This window comes from Triticum urartu, chromosome 4 (genome assembly GCF_003073215.2).
Source record: "Triticum urartu cultivar G1812 chromosome 4, Tu2.1, whole genome shotgun sequence".
Classification (NCBI taxonomy): Eukaryota; Viridiplantae; Streptophyta; class Magnoliopsida; order Poales; family Poaceae; genus Triticum; species Triticum urartu.
Genome location: NC_053025.1, coordinates 577,718,173 through 577,735,281, shown reverse-complemented (window position 1 = coordinate 577,735,281; position 17,109 = coordinate 577,718,173).

The following is a 17,109-nucleotide window of genomic DNA, read 5'->3' as shown; positions in this document are numbered from 1 at the left end:
GGCAGAAGAGCTACGCAGATTCTAAACACAAGGAGACAGTTTACGTAGTCGGAGATAGAGCTTATCTTCGAGTATCCCCACTTCGAGGGATTAAGCGCTTTGGAGTTAAGGGGAAGTTAGCGCCACGATTTGTAGGACCATATCGAGTTTTGGAGCGTATGGGAGAAGTGGCTTACAAGTTGGAATTGCCAGAAGGATTAACAGGAGTTCATGATGTGTTCCACGTTTCTCAGTTCAAAAAGTGTCACGCGGAGATGGCTGACATACCTTTGAGAGACACAGTGCCATTGGAAGCAATTCAGTTGGATAACAATTTGACCTATGAGGAGAAACCAGTCAAGATTCTTGAGTTTGCCAGCCGAGTTACTCGTAGCAAGGTTATCAAGTTTTGCAAAGTTCAGTGGAGCCACCACACGGAGGATGAAGCCACCTGGGAGCGAGAGGAAGATTTGCTCAAAGACCACCCTCACCTATTTTCTAGCCAACCCGAATCTCGAGGGCGAGATTCATCTTAAGGGGGGTAGGTTTGTAACATCCCAAATTTTCAATTTGGAATGTTACACATTAGATCATTATGCATATCATATTTTATTTTGTTTTTGGTTTTGATCCTAGAAAATCCTAAGCAACTCAAGGACCCACGGAGAGAGTTGGGGATTTCGTTATTTACATATTTGAGTTTTCTCAAATTATGTAAACAGGATCATTTGATTTTATTTATTTTATCATCAATTATTTCTATTACAAAAATATGAGAGAGGGAATAAAATGACTTTCCCAAAATAGAGAAAATATTGAGGATTTAATAAAAAATCAAATAAGATTTATTTCGGAGTTTTTCGGTATTTTTATTTGAATTTAGGAAAAATGCTCGTTTTTCAAAGTTGTAGTTTGGGCCCAGATAAATGTTCACTTTATCGGGCTTGAGTTTAGGAACCCGGGAAAATTTATTTCGTGATTTTTGGAGTCCGTTTAGTATTTCTTTTTATTTTTCTTCCGAGCGGAATTATTTAAAAAAACGCGGAACCGACTATGGGCCGTACTCGGCCAGGACACCGCCGGCCAAGGCTATATAAGCCGCCGCCCCGGGGCCCGAAAGCCCAGCCGCCCAGCCCCTGCCCTAACCCTAGCCGTCGCCTCCAGCCGCCGCCGCCGCCCGCCGCCGCCGACTCGCCGGAGTGCGCACCGCCCGAGGTTCGCCGCCGCCTCGTTTTCCGTGCTGTTTTTTTTTTAGAAAAAATTCTGTTTGCCGTTTTTCTTTTTCGTCGGATTTTTCACGGTTATTTTCTGATCGCGATTTCTGATCCGATTTTCATTTTAGTATAACATTTCGCTCGTTTATCGGAATCAGGCGATTCAAGCGCCTGGAGTTTCGTCTCGAAACCCTCTTTCCGAATAATCAACTTAAACAAGTTTTTGCTACTGTAAAATTTGCCCTAGATCCAGATTACTAGAACGAAGTTGTTTTCTTTCGCCGTTTGATTTCTTTTGCTTCGTTCGATTTGATTCTTTTGCAAACCAGGGTTCTTAAGTTGAACTTTCTGGTTAGATCTTCTATTTGAGTTTTACCTGTGCATTAGATGAGTACTTATTGTATGCTTGTGTGTTTTTCTGCGATAGAATACCCGGAGTGCGCCGCCTGTTACTTCGAATCTCTAGGTTTCGCGGATCATCAGCAAGGCAAGTAACACTTTGATCATACCTTTTTCTACAACCCAGTTTTATTGCATTAGATCAATCTTCACACATCGCATGAATAGGATCTAATTAAATTGTGGGATGGGAAGTAGATGAGGTAGTACCTATTACCTGTTTATTATCAAACCTTTGGGAGTTACTTCTACGTTTGCTTATTATGCCATGCTATGCTAGTAGACGTGGATTGGGTGAGTGATATCCATGACAGATGTGAGATTGATAATTAATGGTTTATCTAAGGTGGCAACCTAACACACATCTGGGTGGATTGAGGCACCTGGGGTTTCCAGGACTTGCCTGTTTTTCTTTTGGACCGCCATCCAGGCTCAAAGGGATCATTGAGATTATTCATACTAGAAACTTCCGTGTGCAGCCACAAGCCATTATGGGCTCTGGCATAGTTGACTAAGTTGTGCAAACTCTTACAGTGGTAGACTAGCAGATGTAGGGGATGTAGGTGGTACGGTCTACCCGATCGTAAGGTGCTAGCGCTTCTGAAAGACTATGTCTCGGTCATCCGTCTTCTCAAACACCCTGTAGTGCGAGAAACCAAACGGAGGCGATCGAGTCTTGTGGGGAAAAGTGCGCAAACCTCTGCAGAGTGTAATAAACTAATCATGGTTAGCCGTGTCCCCGGTTATGGACATCTTGAGTATCTAGTACCTGGATTATCATGTGAATCTCAACATGTTACTCTAAAATTAATTTTTTTGGGTTTTAATGATGTTACTTAATTGGGATTGAGAATGCTGTCAACCATTCTCAATGTTTAACAACCACCATGATAGTAATTAATTTATTCCTTTGAAGTAGGGAAAAATTGGCTTTACGCAAAAACTATAACCATAGAGCTTTCCACCAGCCAAATATGCATATAGTATAGCTGTTGCATTCCATTACTCTCTATGTGTTACCTTGCCAGCATATTCCATGTGCTGACCCGTTTTCGGGCTGCAACGTTAATGTTGCAGACTTTTCAGACGACGATTAAGGAGTTTTTAGGTCGTGGTTCTATACTCAGTGATGCCGTTGGAGTTGATGGACTCACTTATCTTCCAAGCCTTCCGCTGTTATCGTTATTAGATGGCCTTAAGCCATATTTATTGTAATAAGTTCTCTTTTGAGACACTCGATGTAATAAGTGTGTGATTGCTACTCTGCTATAAATCCTCCGAGTACTGTGTGGTGTCAGTATTATTGATCCAGGGATGACACCGGAGCACAGAGATCAGACTATTTGAGGTCTGGTCGCTACATTAGCTTGAAGGGATTAAATGGGACAAAGGACACAGAGAGTTTACCCAGGTTCGGCCCCTCTCAACGAGGTAAAAGCCTACTCCTGCTCTATGTTGTATTTCTAGGGTTTCGATTCCCAGGGAGCGAATACGCTTGACCTAGCTCTCGATCAGTTGTTTCTTGAGTTAACCCGCCGCTGGGTCACCCCTTTATATACACAGGTTGATGCCCGATGTCTTACAGAGTCCCGGCTGGCTCATACACAACGTGTCCAGCTCGGTGACCAGCTAAGCTTGCCTTAACATACAAGTTAAACATATGGCGGCTCATACCCATGGGCCTCAAGTCACCTCTGGGTCTTGGGCTTTTAATAAGTTGCTCTATGGACCGCCATCTTCATCATCCTCTTGGGCCTTCTCATCTTAAGCCGCCAGTGGTATGACCCGACCCCTCCTGGGTGGGTCATACCCAGTAGTCATATCCCCAACATTAGGCTCTAGGTTGATTTGAACTTGTTCACATCAATCTTCTGTGCTTGACTTGACAAAATCTTCCATCATCAATCTTTATGATCTTGATATAACCCGCCATGATGTCAGCTCAAAAATTGTGTTAACCCGCCATGACATAATTTCGCATTAACTTCGCATGAGGCCCAGAATATCTCAGCATATCTTTGACTTTAATGGATTTTCTAAAAATCGAAGCATCCGTGCAGCCACATAATCCTTTTTTAGCCTCCTCGATTCCCGTGCATGCCATCTATCCACTACCTTATAAATAGGGACAGGGGCCCTGATACGTCTCCAACGTATCTATAATTTTTGATTGCTCCATGCTATATTAACTACTGTTTTGGACATTGTTGGGCTTTATTATCCACTTTTATATTATTTTTGGGACTAACCTATTAACCGGAGGCCCAGCCCAGAATCGCTGTTTTTTGCCCGTTTTAGGGTTTCGAAGAAAAGGAATATCAAACAGAGTTCAAACGGAATGAAACCTTCGGGAACGTGATTTTCTCAACGAACAAGACCCGGGAGACTTGGACCCTACGTCAAGAAAGGAAACAGGAGGCCACGAGGTAGGGGGCACGCCCACCCCCACCAGGCACGCCCTCCACCCTCGTGGGCCCCCTGTTGCTCCATCGACGTACTCCTTCCTCCTATATATATCCACGTAGCCCCAAACGATTAGATATGGAGCCAAAACCCTAATTCCACCGCCGTAACTTTCTGTATCCACGAGATCCCATCTTGGGGCCTATTCCGGAGCTCCGCCAGAGGGGGCATCGATCACGGAGGGCTTCTACATCAACACCATATAGCCCCTCCGATGAAGTGTGAGTAGTTTACCTCAGACCTATGGGTCCATAGTTAGTAGCTAGATGGCTTCTTCTCTCTTTTTGGATCTCAATACAACGTTCTCCCCCTCTCTTGTGGAGAACTATTCGATTTAATCTTCTTTTTGCGGTGTGTTTGTTGAGACCGATGAATTGTGGGTTTATGATCAAGTCTATCTATGAACAATATTTGAATCTTCTCTGAATTCTTTTATGTATGATTGGTTATCTTTGCAAGTCTCTTCGAATTATTAGTTTGGTTTGGCCTACTAGATTGATCTTTCTTGCAATGGGAGAAGTGCTTAACTTTGGGTTCAATCTTGCAGTGTCCTTTCCCAGTGACAGTAGGGGCAGCAAGGCACGTATTGTATTGTTGCCATCGAGGATAACAAGATGGGGTTTTCTTCATATTGCATGAGTCTATCCCTCTACATCATGTCATCTTGCTTAAGGCGTTACTCTATTTTTAACTTAATACTCTAGATGCATGTTGGATAGCGGTCGATGAGTGGCGTAATAGTAGTAGATGCAAGCAGGAGTCGGTATACTTGTCTCGGACGTGATGCCTATATACATGATCATACCTAGATATTCTCATAAGTATGCTCAATTCTGTCAATTGCTCAACAGTAATTTGTTCACCCACCGTAGAATACTTATGCTCTCGAGAGAAACCACTAGTGAAACCTATGGCCCCCGGGTCTATCTTTATCATATTGATCTCCTACTACTTAGTTATTTCCTTTGCTATTTACATTGCCTTTATTTTAGTTTGCATCTTTATCATAAAAATACCAAAAATATTATCTTATCATATCTATCAGATCTCACTCTCGTAAGTGGCCTTATAGGGATTGACAACCCCTATTTGTGTTGGTTGCGAGGATTTATTTGTTTTGTGCAGGTACGAGTGACTCGTGCATAGCCTCCTACTGGATTGATACCTTGGTTCTCAAAAACTGAGGGAAATACTTACACTACTTTGCTGCATCATCCCTTCCTCTTCGGGGAAAACCAATGCAGTGCTCAAGAGGTAGCAAGAAGGATTTTTGGCGCCGTTGCCGGGGAGGTCTACGCAAAAGTCAACATACCAAGTACCCATCACATACCCTTATCTCCTACATTACATTATTTGCCATTTGCCTCTCGTTTTTCTCTCCCCCACTTCACCCTGCCGTTTTATTCGCCCTCTCTCTCTCTATCCTCCCTCTCTTTCTCTATTTGCCTCTTTTTGCCCGCTTGCTTTTTGTTTGCTTGTGAGTTATTTTGTTTGCTTGTCATTATGGCTAGTCCCTTATCTTCTCCGTTATCTCCTGAGAATGAAATTCTAAATTTTAAGCATAGGGAGGGAGAAAATCTAAAAGATGCTTGGTATAGAATTTGTAATGCTCCAAATAGATCTACTAGGAAGCAATCTACTCCCATTATCCTTCGCAATTTTTATGTGGGCATTACTCCTTGGCACCGTTATGTTCTTGATACTATTACCGGAGGGAATTTTTTTGGTAGCCATACTTTGATTCTTATAATGCTATGTTAGATTTATTTGGCTCACCTCCTCTCTTGGTTAATGGAACTATATTAACTTTGGAGCATGTAATGCAAAGGCTTGAAATTATTGAAAATAATGTTGCTACCGTAGAGTTAATTGAAAATTTGGATAACAAGATCCACAGCCGAATCTCTCAATATGGATCTAAAGTAGGAGTTACTTTGAAAGATATTAAAGAAAAGGAACCCATAGTTAATGAGAAAATAAATCACGATTCTGTTAGGATCGATAAACTTGAGAATATTATTACCAACTTGGGAACCGCTTTTTCTTCCGTAAAGAATAATCCAAGTCCTTCCACTAAAGTTGCCAAGCTTATGTACGTTCCTAACAATAAGGGTGAATCCTCTAGTAAGGATGCAGATCTCAAATCTATAAGTATTCATCCCAATCTTTTTGCTATCATTAAGGAACCATTTGTTACAAATGAATTTTTCGATCTTGTGCCTAAAAGTTTGATAATTAATAAAAATAAAGGAATTCCTAAAGATGGTAGATGCCTCATTGAAGAATTGCCTACCAAAGATGGCAATACCTAGATCTATTCTTGCTTGTTATGCCTAGCTAGGGGCGTTAAATGATAGCGCTTGTTGGGAGACAACCCAATTTTATTTTTATTTCTTGCTTTTTGCTCCTGTTTAGTAAAAAATAATTTATCTAGCCTATGTTTTGGTTGTGTTTTTTGTGTTTAATTAGTGTTTGTGCCAAGTATAACCGTTGGTAAGACTTGGGGAAAGTCTTGTTAAACTTGCTGTAAAAAACAGAAACTTTAGCGCTCACGAGAACTACTGCCATTTTTATTTGGAAAGTGCTATTTAGTTAATTATTTTTGCAGATGTTTAATAGATAAATTCCTCACGTCAAGAAATTTATTTTAGAATTTTTTGGGCTCCAGATCTTGCGCTAGCTACAGATTACTACAGACTGTTCTGTTTTTGACAGATTCTGTTTTTCGTGTGTTGTTTGCTTATTTTGATGCATCTATGGCTAGTAAAATAGTTTGTAAACCATAGAGAAGTCGGAATACAGTAGGTATAACACCAATATAAATAAAGAATGAGTTCATTACAGTACCTCGAAGTGGTCTTTTATTTTCTTTCGCTAACGGAGCTCACGGGATTTTCTACTTTAAGTTTTGTCTTGTGAAGTTTTCAAGTTTTGGGTAAAGATTTGATGGATTGTGGAACAAGGAGTGGCAAGAGCCTAAGCTTGGGGATGACCATGGCACCCCCAATATAATCTAAGGACACCTAAAATCCAAAGCTTGGGGATGCCCCGGAAGGCATCCCCTCTTTCGTCTACTTCTATCGGTAACTTTACTTGGAGCTATATTTTTATTCGCCACATGATATGTGTTTTGCTTGGAGTGTCTTGTATTATTTGAGTCTTTGCTTGTTATTTTACCACAATAATCCTTGCTGTACACACCTTTTGAGAGAGCCATACATGATTTAGAATTTGTTAGAATACTCTATGTGCTTCGCTTATATCTTGTGAGTTATATAATTTTGCTCTAGTACTTCACTTATGTCTTTTAGAGCACGGTGGTGGATTTGTTTTATAGAAACTATTGATCTCTCATGCTTCACTTAGATTATTTTGAGAGTCTTAATGGCATGGTAATTTGCTTTAAATCCTAATATGCTAGGTATTCAAGAATAATAAAAATTCTCTTATGAGTGTGTTGAATACTATGATAAGTTTGATACTTGATAATTGTTTTGAGATATGGAGATGGTGATATTAAAGTCATGCTAGTTGACTAGTTGTGAATTTGAGAAATACTTGTGTTGAAGCTTGTGATTCCCATAGCATGCACGTATGGTGAACCGTTATGTATGAAGTCGGAGCATGATTTATTTTTTGATTGCCTTCCTTATCAATGGCGGTCGGGGACGAGCGATGGTCTTTTCCTACCAATCTATCCCCCTAGGAGCATGCGCGTAATACTTTGCTTTGATAACTTGTAGATTTTTGCAATAAGTATATGAGTTCCTTATGACTAATGTTGAGTCCATGGATTATACGCACTCTCACCCTTCCACCTTCGCTAGCCTCTCTAATACCGCGCACCTTTCGCCGGTATCATACACCCACCATATACCTTCCTCAAAACAGCCACCATACCTACCTATTATGGCATTTCCATAGCCATTCCGAGATATATTGCCATGCAACTTTCCACCATTTCGTTTATTATGACACACTCCATCATTGTCATATTGCTTAGCATGATCATGTAGTTGACATCGTATTTGTGGCAAAGCCACCATTCATAATTCTTTCATACATGTCACTCATGAGTCATTGCATATCCCGGTACACCGCCGGAGGCATTCATATAGAATCATATTTTGTTCTAAGTATCGAGTTGTAATTGTTGAGTTGTAAGAAAAATAAAAGTGTGATGATCATCATTATTAGAGCATTGTCCTAGTGAGGAAAGGATGATGGAGACTATGATTCCCCCACAAGTCGGGATGAGACTCCAGACGAAAAATAAAAAAAAAGAAAGAAAAGAGGCCATAAAAAAGGAGAAAAGGCCCAAATAAAAAAAAGAAAAGAAAAAAATGAGAGAAAAAGAGAGAATGGACAATGTTACTATCCTTTTACCACACTTGTGCTTCAAAGTAGCACCATGATCTTCATAGTAGAGAGTCTATCATGTTATCACTTTCATATACTAGTGGGAACCTTTCATTATAGAACTTGGCTTGTGTATTCCAATGATGGGCTTCCTCAAAATTCCCTAGGTCTTCATGAGCAAGCAAGTTGGATGCACACCCACTTAGTTTCTTTTTGAGCTTTCGTATACTTATAGCTGTAGTGCATCCGTTGCATGGCAATCCCTACTCACTCACATTGATATCTATTGATGGGCATCTCCATATCCCGTTGATACGCCTAGTTGATGTGAGACTATCTTCTCCCTTTTTGTCATTTCCACAACCACCACTCTATTCCACCTATAGTGTTATATCCATGGCTCACGCTCATGTATTGCGTGAAGATTGAAAAAGTTTTGAGAATGTCAAAAGTATGAAACAATTTCTTGGCTTGTCATCGGGGTTGTGCATGATTTAAATATTTTGTGTAGTGAAGATATAGCATAGCCAGACTATATGATTTTGTACGGATAAATTTCTTTAGCCATGTTATTTTGAGAAGACATAATTGCTTTGTTAGTATGCTTGAAGTATTATTATTTTTATGTCAATATGAACTTTTGTCTTGAATCTTTCGGATCTGAATATTCATTCCACAATTAAGAAGAATTACATTAAAATTATGCCAAGTAGAACTCCACATCAAAAATTCTGTTTTTATCATTTACCTACTCGAGGACAAGCAGGAATTAAGCTTGGGGATGCTTGATACGTCTCCAACGTATCTATAATTTTTGATTGCTCCATGCTATATTATCTACTGTTTTGGACATTATTGGGATTTATTATCCACTTTTATATTATTTTTGGGACTAACCTATTAACCGGAGGCCCAACCCAGAATCGTTGTTTTTTGCCTTTTTTAGGGTTTCGAAGAAAAGGAATATCAAACGGAGTCCAAACGGAATGAATCTTCGGGAACGTGATTTTCTCAACGAACAAGACCCGGGAGACTTGGACCCTATGTCAAGAAAGGAAACAGGAGGCCACAAGGTAGGGGGGCACGCCCACCCCCACCAGGCGCGCCCTTCACCCTCGTGGGCCCTCTGTTGCTCCAGCGATGTACTCCTTCCTCCTATATATATCCACGTACCCCCAAACGATCAGATACGGAGCCAAAACCCTAATTCCACCGCCGTAACTTTCTGTATCCATGAGATCCCATCTTGGGGCCTATTCCGGAGCTTCGCCGGAGGGGGCATCGATCACGGAGGGCTTCTACATCAACACCATAGCCCCTCCGATGAAGTGTGAGTAGTTTACCTCAGACCTACGGGTCGATAGTTAGTAGCTAGATGGCTACGGGTCCATAGTTAGTCCATAGTTATGTATGATTGGTTATCTTTGCAAGTCTCTTCAAATTATTAGTTTGGTTTGGCCTACTAGATTGATCTTTCTTGCAATGGGAGAAGTGCTTAGCTTTGGGTTCAATCTTGCGGTGTCCTTTCCCAGTGACAGTAGGGGCAGCAAGACACGTATTGTATTTTTGCCATCGAGGATAACAAGATGGGGTTTTCTTCATATTGCATGAGTCTATCCCTCTACATCATGTCATCTTGCTTAAGGCGTTACTCTGTTTTTAACTTAATACTCTAGATGCATGCTGGATAGCGGTCGATGAGTGGAGTAATAGTAGTAGATGCAGGCAGAAGTCGGTCTACTTGTCTCGGACGCGATGCCTATATACATGATCATACCTAGATATTCTCATAACTATGCTCAATTCTATCAATTGCTCAACAGTAATTTGTTCACCCACCGTAGAATACTTATGCTCTCGAGCGAAGCCACTAGTGAAACATATGGCCCCCGGGTCTATCTTTATCATATTGATCTCCTACTACTTAGTTATTTCCTTTGCTATTTACTTTTCCTTTATTTTACTTTCATCTTTATCATGAAAATACCAAAAATATTATCTTATCATATCTATCAAATCTCACTCTCGTAAGTGGCCTTATAGGGATTGACAACCCCTATTTGCGTTGGTTGCGGGGATTTGTTTGTTTTGTGCAGGTACGAGGGACTCGCGCGTAGCCTCCTACTGGATTGATACCTTGGTTCTCAAAAACTGAGGGAAATACTTACGCTACTTTGCTGCATCATCCCTTCCTCTTCGGGGAAAACCAACGCAGTGCTCAAGAGGTAGCAGGCCCTTGTTTTCACTTTTACCCCCTGCCGCTACCTCTTCTTCTCCTTCCTCTCAATGCCACCATGACCAGAGCTCTGCCACCGCCATCGACCTTCTTCAACAGCTTGAAGCCAGGCTGCTGCATCAACCTGAATGCGTCCAAAAATCACAGCATTTCTCTGCTGTCCATCAACATCAACAGGTATTCATCATCCCTTGCTACAGATCTACATTAGGGTTCCGCTGTTCATCGGAGTTCCTCTCCGTTCTTCATTGTTCTTCTCTAGATCGCATGGTTGAATCTGAAAATGATATTGAAAACATGCAGTAGCAGCGTAGCTTCCCCTTTTCCAACTACAGTAGGTACTTTTTCTGTATAAGATCCATCCGAATACATGTGTTCTTCCACTGCCTTCACTTTATGTCTAAAATTTATTTTATTTTTGAAACTGCTGTAGATCTAAAACCATAGCATCAATCTGCGGAATCTGTTTGTCCATCACTTAGCAAATCCTCACTCAAACATCCAAAATATATCAACTATTTGGGCGGCTTAACTGATAAACTGTAACCCGCCATGTATCATCAGTCCCGTTTTAAGCCGCCAATGTGTGTATCTGCATAACTTAGTATCATCTTCCGGCTTAACATGTTGTGTCTTTGTAGTACTCTTTGAATCAATAGCCGGCTTAACATCATGATCTTAAACCAGTAATATTTTCCTTTGTAGTCAAGAATGTCTAATGCCAAGACCGTCACGTCATGCAACTGGGTCGCCTCCCGGGTTACAGAGGAATTACTGAACGAGTATATCCAAACAGGCGTCCTGGCCAAGAAAGAGGTTATCCATTGGAGGGTTCCAGGCATAGAAACCCATCCTCATCCCAAGGACGGTGAAGTAATTGTCTTTACTGATCATCTGCTCTGAGGTTTCAGCCCCCCCCGGCTCAAAATTCTTCTATGATGTGTTTCACTTTTTCAAGCTCCATCCTCAAGATAAACCGGCAGACTGAGTTCACTGATGGGCCTAGCCTAGAATTAGGTGGCATTTCTATTCAGTGACGGAAGGAGGCCACCTTCCAAGCTGCCAAACTGCCCAGTCATCCTAAGGACTAGAACCAAGCTTGGTTTTACTATCAAGACACTTCTCCAGAAGGCGAAAATCCTCTGCCGGGTTAGCGTGCGAGCTGGCTCAGCAACAGGCACCCCCTCCCCAACCGGATCAGCACAGCCAAATGGGCCAAATATATGCCTGTCTTTACAAAGATTAGAGCCTTTATGGCCAATGGTTTGACCGGAATCGATCTGGTGTGATGTTGGGTCGCCTAGCGGATTATGCCCTTAAGTCGCCGCTCCGGCTTAATGTGCGAATACACCTGCGATTTAAAAGATCCACAACGCCACTACAAGATTCATCTAACTGATGATGACATCAATGACATGACCAAGTCTCTGCTGAATGAGAGCTTGGCAGATTGCAGCAAAACCGGGCTGAATCCTTTCTGCGATCTCAATAAGCTGCCAGCCGTAAGCATTTTTGATCCATTTTCATTAACTCATTATCTGTCAATCTGCTTTCTTGCTCTTATTTTGAACTTCTGCAGGCCGAACCTCCTTTCTGGAACATGAAATTGCAAGATAAACCGGACAAGAAGACTCGGACAAAGAATAAGGCACAGAAAAAACCTGCCAAGAAGAAGACCAACACCTCCGAGCTATTTGATTTGAAGGATGTTGAGTCGGAGGTAGAACTTGACTCCCTTGGCTCATTTTATACATCTTATTGACAATGATCACTATCAGGATGACGCGGAAGGCAGCCACGCATATGGTGAAGAGGTAACTATCCTTTCCTCTGACTCAAAACCTCTTCCAAGATAGAAAGTTCGTCAAGCAAGCCGGACAGTAAGGTTTTCTCATCCTTTACCTTATTTGGATCCCAACTTTATTTTGAAGAAGCAGCAACATGAAGCTTGTCGTACGGCCCGGAATAGCGGTGATTCTCTCCTCCAGCTTACCAAACACACCGGCTCCTCGCAAGCGCCGTCTAGAGGTTTCACAGACTTCCGACTTAGCTTATCCCAAAGAGGGTCTTTTTCGACAGCCTCTTAACCCTCCCAATTCCAATTACCAGGGAACATCTCATTCCTCCTCCGACGACTCAACTGGGACCCAAATCCCAGTCTTCAAGACCGTTCCCGGTTGAGAATGTTTAAGTCTATGCGCTTTCAATCATGCACTTAATTTTCGTATTAACCATGTCTTGTGCTTCATTTTTAGTGCTATGGCAAAGCCAAACAAGAAGCTAAAGGTGACCAAAACAGCTGAAGACTCAAATCTCAATGAACCGGAGAAGCAAACAACAGAAACTTCTCTCCAAGCAGCTGAGGACACCATTGATGACCCGCCACCAGAGGAGCACAACGTCACCATAGACCATATGGGTGTTAAACCGGCCACTGCCAAGCCACCAAGTCCCATCAAACCTACTGAAGAAAAGGCTGATGATGTTGTCATCACTAGGCTTGGTTACACGGCGTCGGGGAACCCCACTGTCTTGTCAAAGCACAATGCTAAGGAAGAATTATCCGTTTCTGACAAAGGCAAATGGTCGGTGAATTTGGAAAGCTATGCCTAATACAACGCTCAAGAGATCCACTCTGGGTATCTGAACTGTCTTCATACAAGCCGTGACTTTGAGGCCGACTTATTCAATCTTATGAAGGAACGTTTTGAGGTAAACGCTACAATCTTCTTCATATAAATATACTTCTGTCATCCGCCAAGTCTACTAGATATGATAGAATTGAATATGTTGTAGACTTTAGATGGCCTTACATATATCAAGATCAAAACAAGAAGCCCCCAAGGGCTGGCTTAAACTATCAAGTTAAGCAGGGACTTCTAATAGTAGTAATCAATGTTTCACTTGTAGCCCCTAAGGGTCGGCTTAAACTCTCAAGTTAAGCCGAGACTTCAAATAATAGTGATTAACTTTGCACTTGTAGCCCCCAAGGGCCTGCTTAATCAGCATGGATAAGCCGGGACTTATCACCATAACTGTGAATAAAATCCAAGTATGTAGCTGTCGGCGTTCTAGAAACGGGGGTAACCAGACTTGCCTGCGTGCGGCCCACGGTGTGGCTCTGTCAACAGCCCGGTACTGCCCAACTTCAGCAACAACAACCCAAGACCCTTGCGAGGGGCAAAGCCTCGCGAGGCGGACAACACCAAGACCTCCCTGGGGGGCGGCCTCGCTAGTCTGGCTCCCAAGGAGCGGAGATACCAAGGCAAGGTGCACCTCGCGAGGTTCACATGACGTGAGCCATGACGAACAAGGCCAGGCGGGCGCCAGCGAGCGCAGTGTACCAGTTTGCTCTTTGGTGCTAAGGAGGCAAGCGCAGGCGTGGGATCCCGAGGAATCAAGCAAAGGTTTCCATATCGTTGCAACAAGACCAAGACTGCCAGGATGGCAAGACGGAGATCATCGCGGAGCCCACCGCAGCGTCACTGCTAGAGCCTTTTGCAGGCGAAGACTACTTTTGTTAGGATAGCTTGTACTAGTTGTCTCCCTTCAAATTTGGCCATTGTAGGATCCCTTCCCGCCTACATTTTGGAAGAGGACCAAGGCCACTATAAATAGGACTTAGCCACCACCATAGAGGGGACGGATCGATTCCACCCTGACCATTTCATCAGCTCATCAAGCTCAAGAACACCTCACCTCCTGAGGCTGTTCATCCACTGTACTAGTTCAACCTCAGCCCCTCGAGGCAATCCCACCACAAAGCTGTAGTAGGGTATTACACCGCAAGGTGGCCCGAACCAGGATAAACTGTTGTGTCTCTTGCTCGTTGGGCTCGTCGAGCTAGGCTGTAGATTAGTTGAGCAGGGAGACTAGGAAGGGAAAGTTCTTCGCACGCACCCCACAGTTCAAACCTCTCAAGGGTCTACGGAACCTTGAATCTGACATTTGGCGCGCCAGGTAGGGGTGGGTCGAAGCCTCGCTTCTCCGTCTGCTTCGCCTCGCCAACCTGCTCCCATGGCGAGCACTGCCCCTCCGGCCAGGCCGACGAGCGCGCACGGAGGCGCTGTGGGCCTTCGGGATTTCACCCCCGCCTTGCGGTAGGTACAATGGCCGCCCAAGTTCAAGCCGGAGATGCCGCCTCGCTACAACGGCACGGCAGATCCAGCAAGTTTCCTCCAGGCCTACGAGGACGCCGTTTGGGCAGCCGGCGGCGACGACAAGGGCATGGCCAACTGGTTTCCCATGGCCCTCACTGGTGTGCCACGCGCCTGGCTGCTCAGCCTACCAGGATCTTCTGTGGCCTCCTAGGAGGAGCTGCACGGCCTCTTCATCACGCGCTTCGTGGCACCGGCGCCCTTCGGTGCCACGGCCCTCCTCGGCGGGTCGCAGGTGCCACCTTCGGACCGCCACATCAAGCAGTTCTTCTGCCAAGTGGGTGCCACCCGGACGCAGCAGGGAGCTCCTTCGGGGTGGGCGGCGCCCAAGGCCGACCTCAGGTTTGACTTGGGGGGCCACCCAACGTCCACCACGGGCGCACGCGTGCTCCCGATGCTCTGCACCCTGACCATCTACCACGTGGCGGTAACCAAGACGCTCATCGACGGCGGGGCTGGCCTCAACGTGCTCTCCGTGGATGCCTTCGGCTTCCTTCACGTGCCGCATGGCCGGCTCCACCCCACCAAGCCCTTCTCCGGAGTCGTCGGCGGCTTGACTTGGCCCCTAGGGAAAATCCGCCTCCCCGTCTCCTTCGGCACCCGCGACAACTACCACACCGAGCGCATCGACTGCGACATCGCCCGCATTGGTCTCCCGTACAATGCCATCCTCGGGTACCCGACCTTGGCCAAGTTCATGGTGGTGACTCACCCTACCTACAACCTCATGAAGATGCCAGGAAGTAGCGGCGTCCTCACCGTGGCCGGAGACGCTAAGGAGGCACCGGCGGCCCTGAAGCTCGCCTTCAAGGTCGTGCTTGCCTCGCGGCCGGTTGAGGAAGGAGCCCCGGGGGCTCCGGGGGCTGTGCCAGCAAAGAAAAAGCAGTCGTTCTCTCAAGACCGGGTCGAGACGAAGCATGTGCCGGTTGACGAAGATGGGGTGTCGGGAGCCACCTTCACCATAGGTTCCAACCTCGCCCCAGACCAAGAAAAGGCACTAGTCGGTTTCTTGCGCGCGAACAAGGAGGTGTTCGCACGGGAGCCCAAGGATATGGCTGGAGTCCCAAGGGGGGTGATCGAGCATCACCTGAATGTGTGCCCCAATATACGCCCAGTAAAGCAGAGGGCACATCGGCAGTCCACAAAGAAGCAAGTTCATCGTCTAAGAAACCCGCAAGCTGCAAGAAGCTGGTGTCATCCGCGAGGTGGGATACCCAGAGTGGCTGGCGAACCCGGTCGTCGTGCCCAAGAAAGGCGGTAAGGAATGCATGTGTGTTGACTTCACCATCCTCAACATGGCCTACCGTCAAGACCCGTTCCCGCTTCCGCGCATTGATCAGATCGTTGACTCCACCAGCGAGTGCGACCTGTTGTGTTTCCTAGATGCCTTCTCGGGCTACCACCAGATCAAGATGGTGGTACATGACCTTGAGAAGACGGCCTTCTTAACCCCATGTGGGGTGTACTGCTACATGTGCATGCCCTTTGGGGTGCGTAATGCTGGGGCAACCTTCCAGCGGCTAATGCACATCGCCCTGGGCTAGTAGCTCGGGAGGAATGCTGAGGCCTACGTCCACGACATCGTGGTGAAATCTCAGGAGGCAAGAACCCTCATCCAGGATCTGGAGGAGACATTCGCCAGCCTGCGCAAGGTGGACCTGCGGCTCAACCCGGAGAAATGCGTGTTTGGCGTCCCCTTCGGTAAGTTGCTGGGTTTCCTTGTGTCGCATAGGGGAATCGAGGTAAACACGGAGAAGGTCAAGGCAATAGAAGAGATGAGCCCACCGTAGACTCTCAAGGAAATGCAAAAGCTGGTGGTCTGCGTGACTTCGCTGGGGCGCTTCATCTCCAAGCTGGGGGAGTGCACCCTCCCGTTCTTCAAACTGATGAAAAAGAAGGGCCCGCTCGAGTGGACTCCGAAGGATGACATGGCGTTTCAAGACCTCAAGAGGTACCTCACCAGCCCACCAGTGATGGTGGTGCCACGTCCTCTCGAACCCCTGGTGCTTTACTTGGCTGCCACGCCCCACTCAGCTAGCACAGCGCTGGTGGCCGTCCGGGAAGAGCACCAGGCTAAGGGCCTGCCGCACGACGTCGTGCATTCGGTCAAGATGATGCAGCACCGAGACGGCGCCCCTAGAGCCGCGGCGACGCTAGCGGATGACCAGGCTCTACAAGACGGCACTCCTGGGGCTGCAGTTGCCCCAACAGGCGACCGAGCTCCTGAGTTTCTCCTGCCTCAGGAGGTGCCCCATCCTCAGGAGGTTTCAGACTCCACCAACACTTCTGCCCTCGTCGAGCA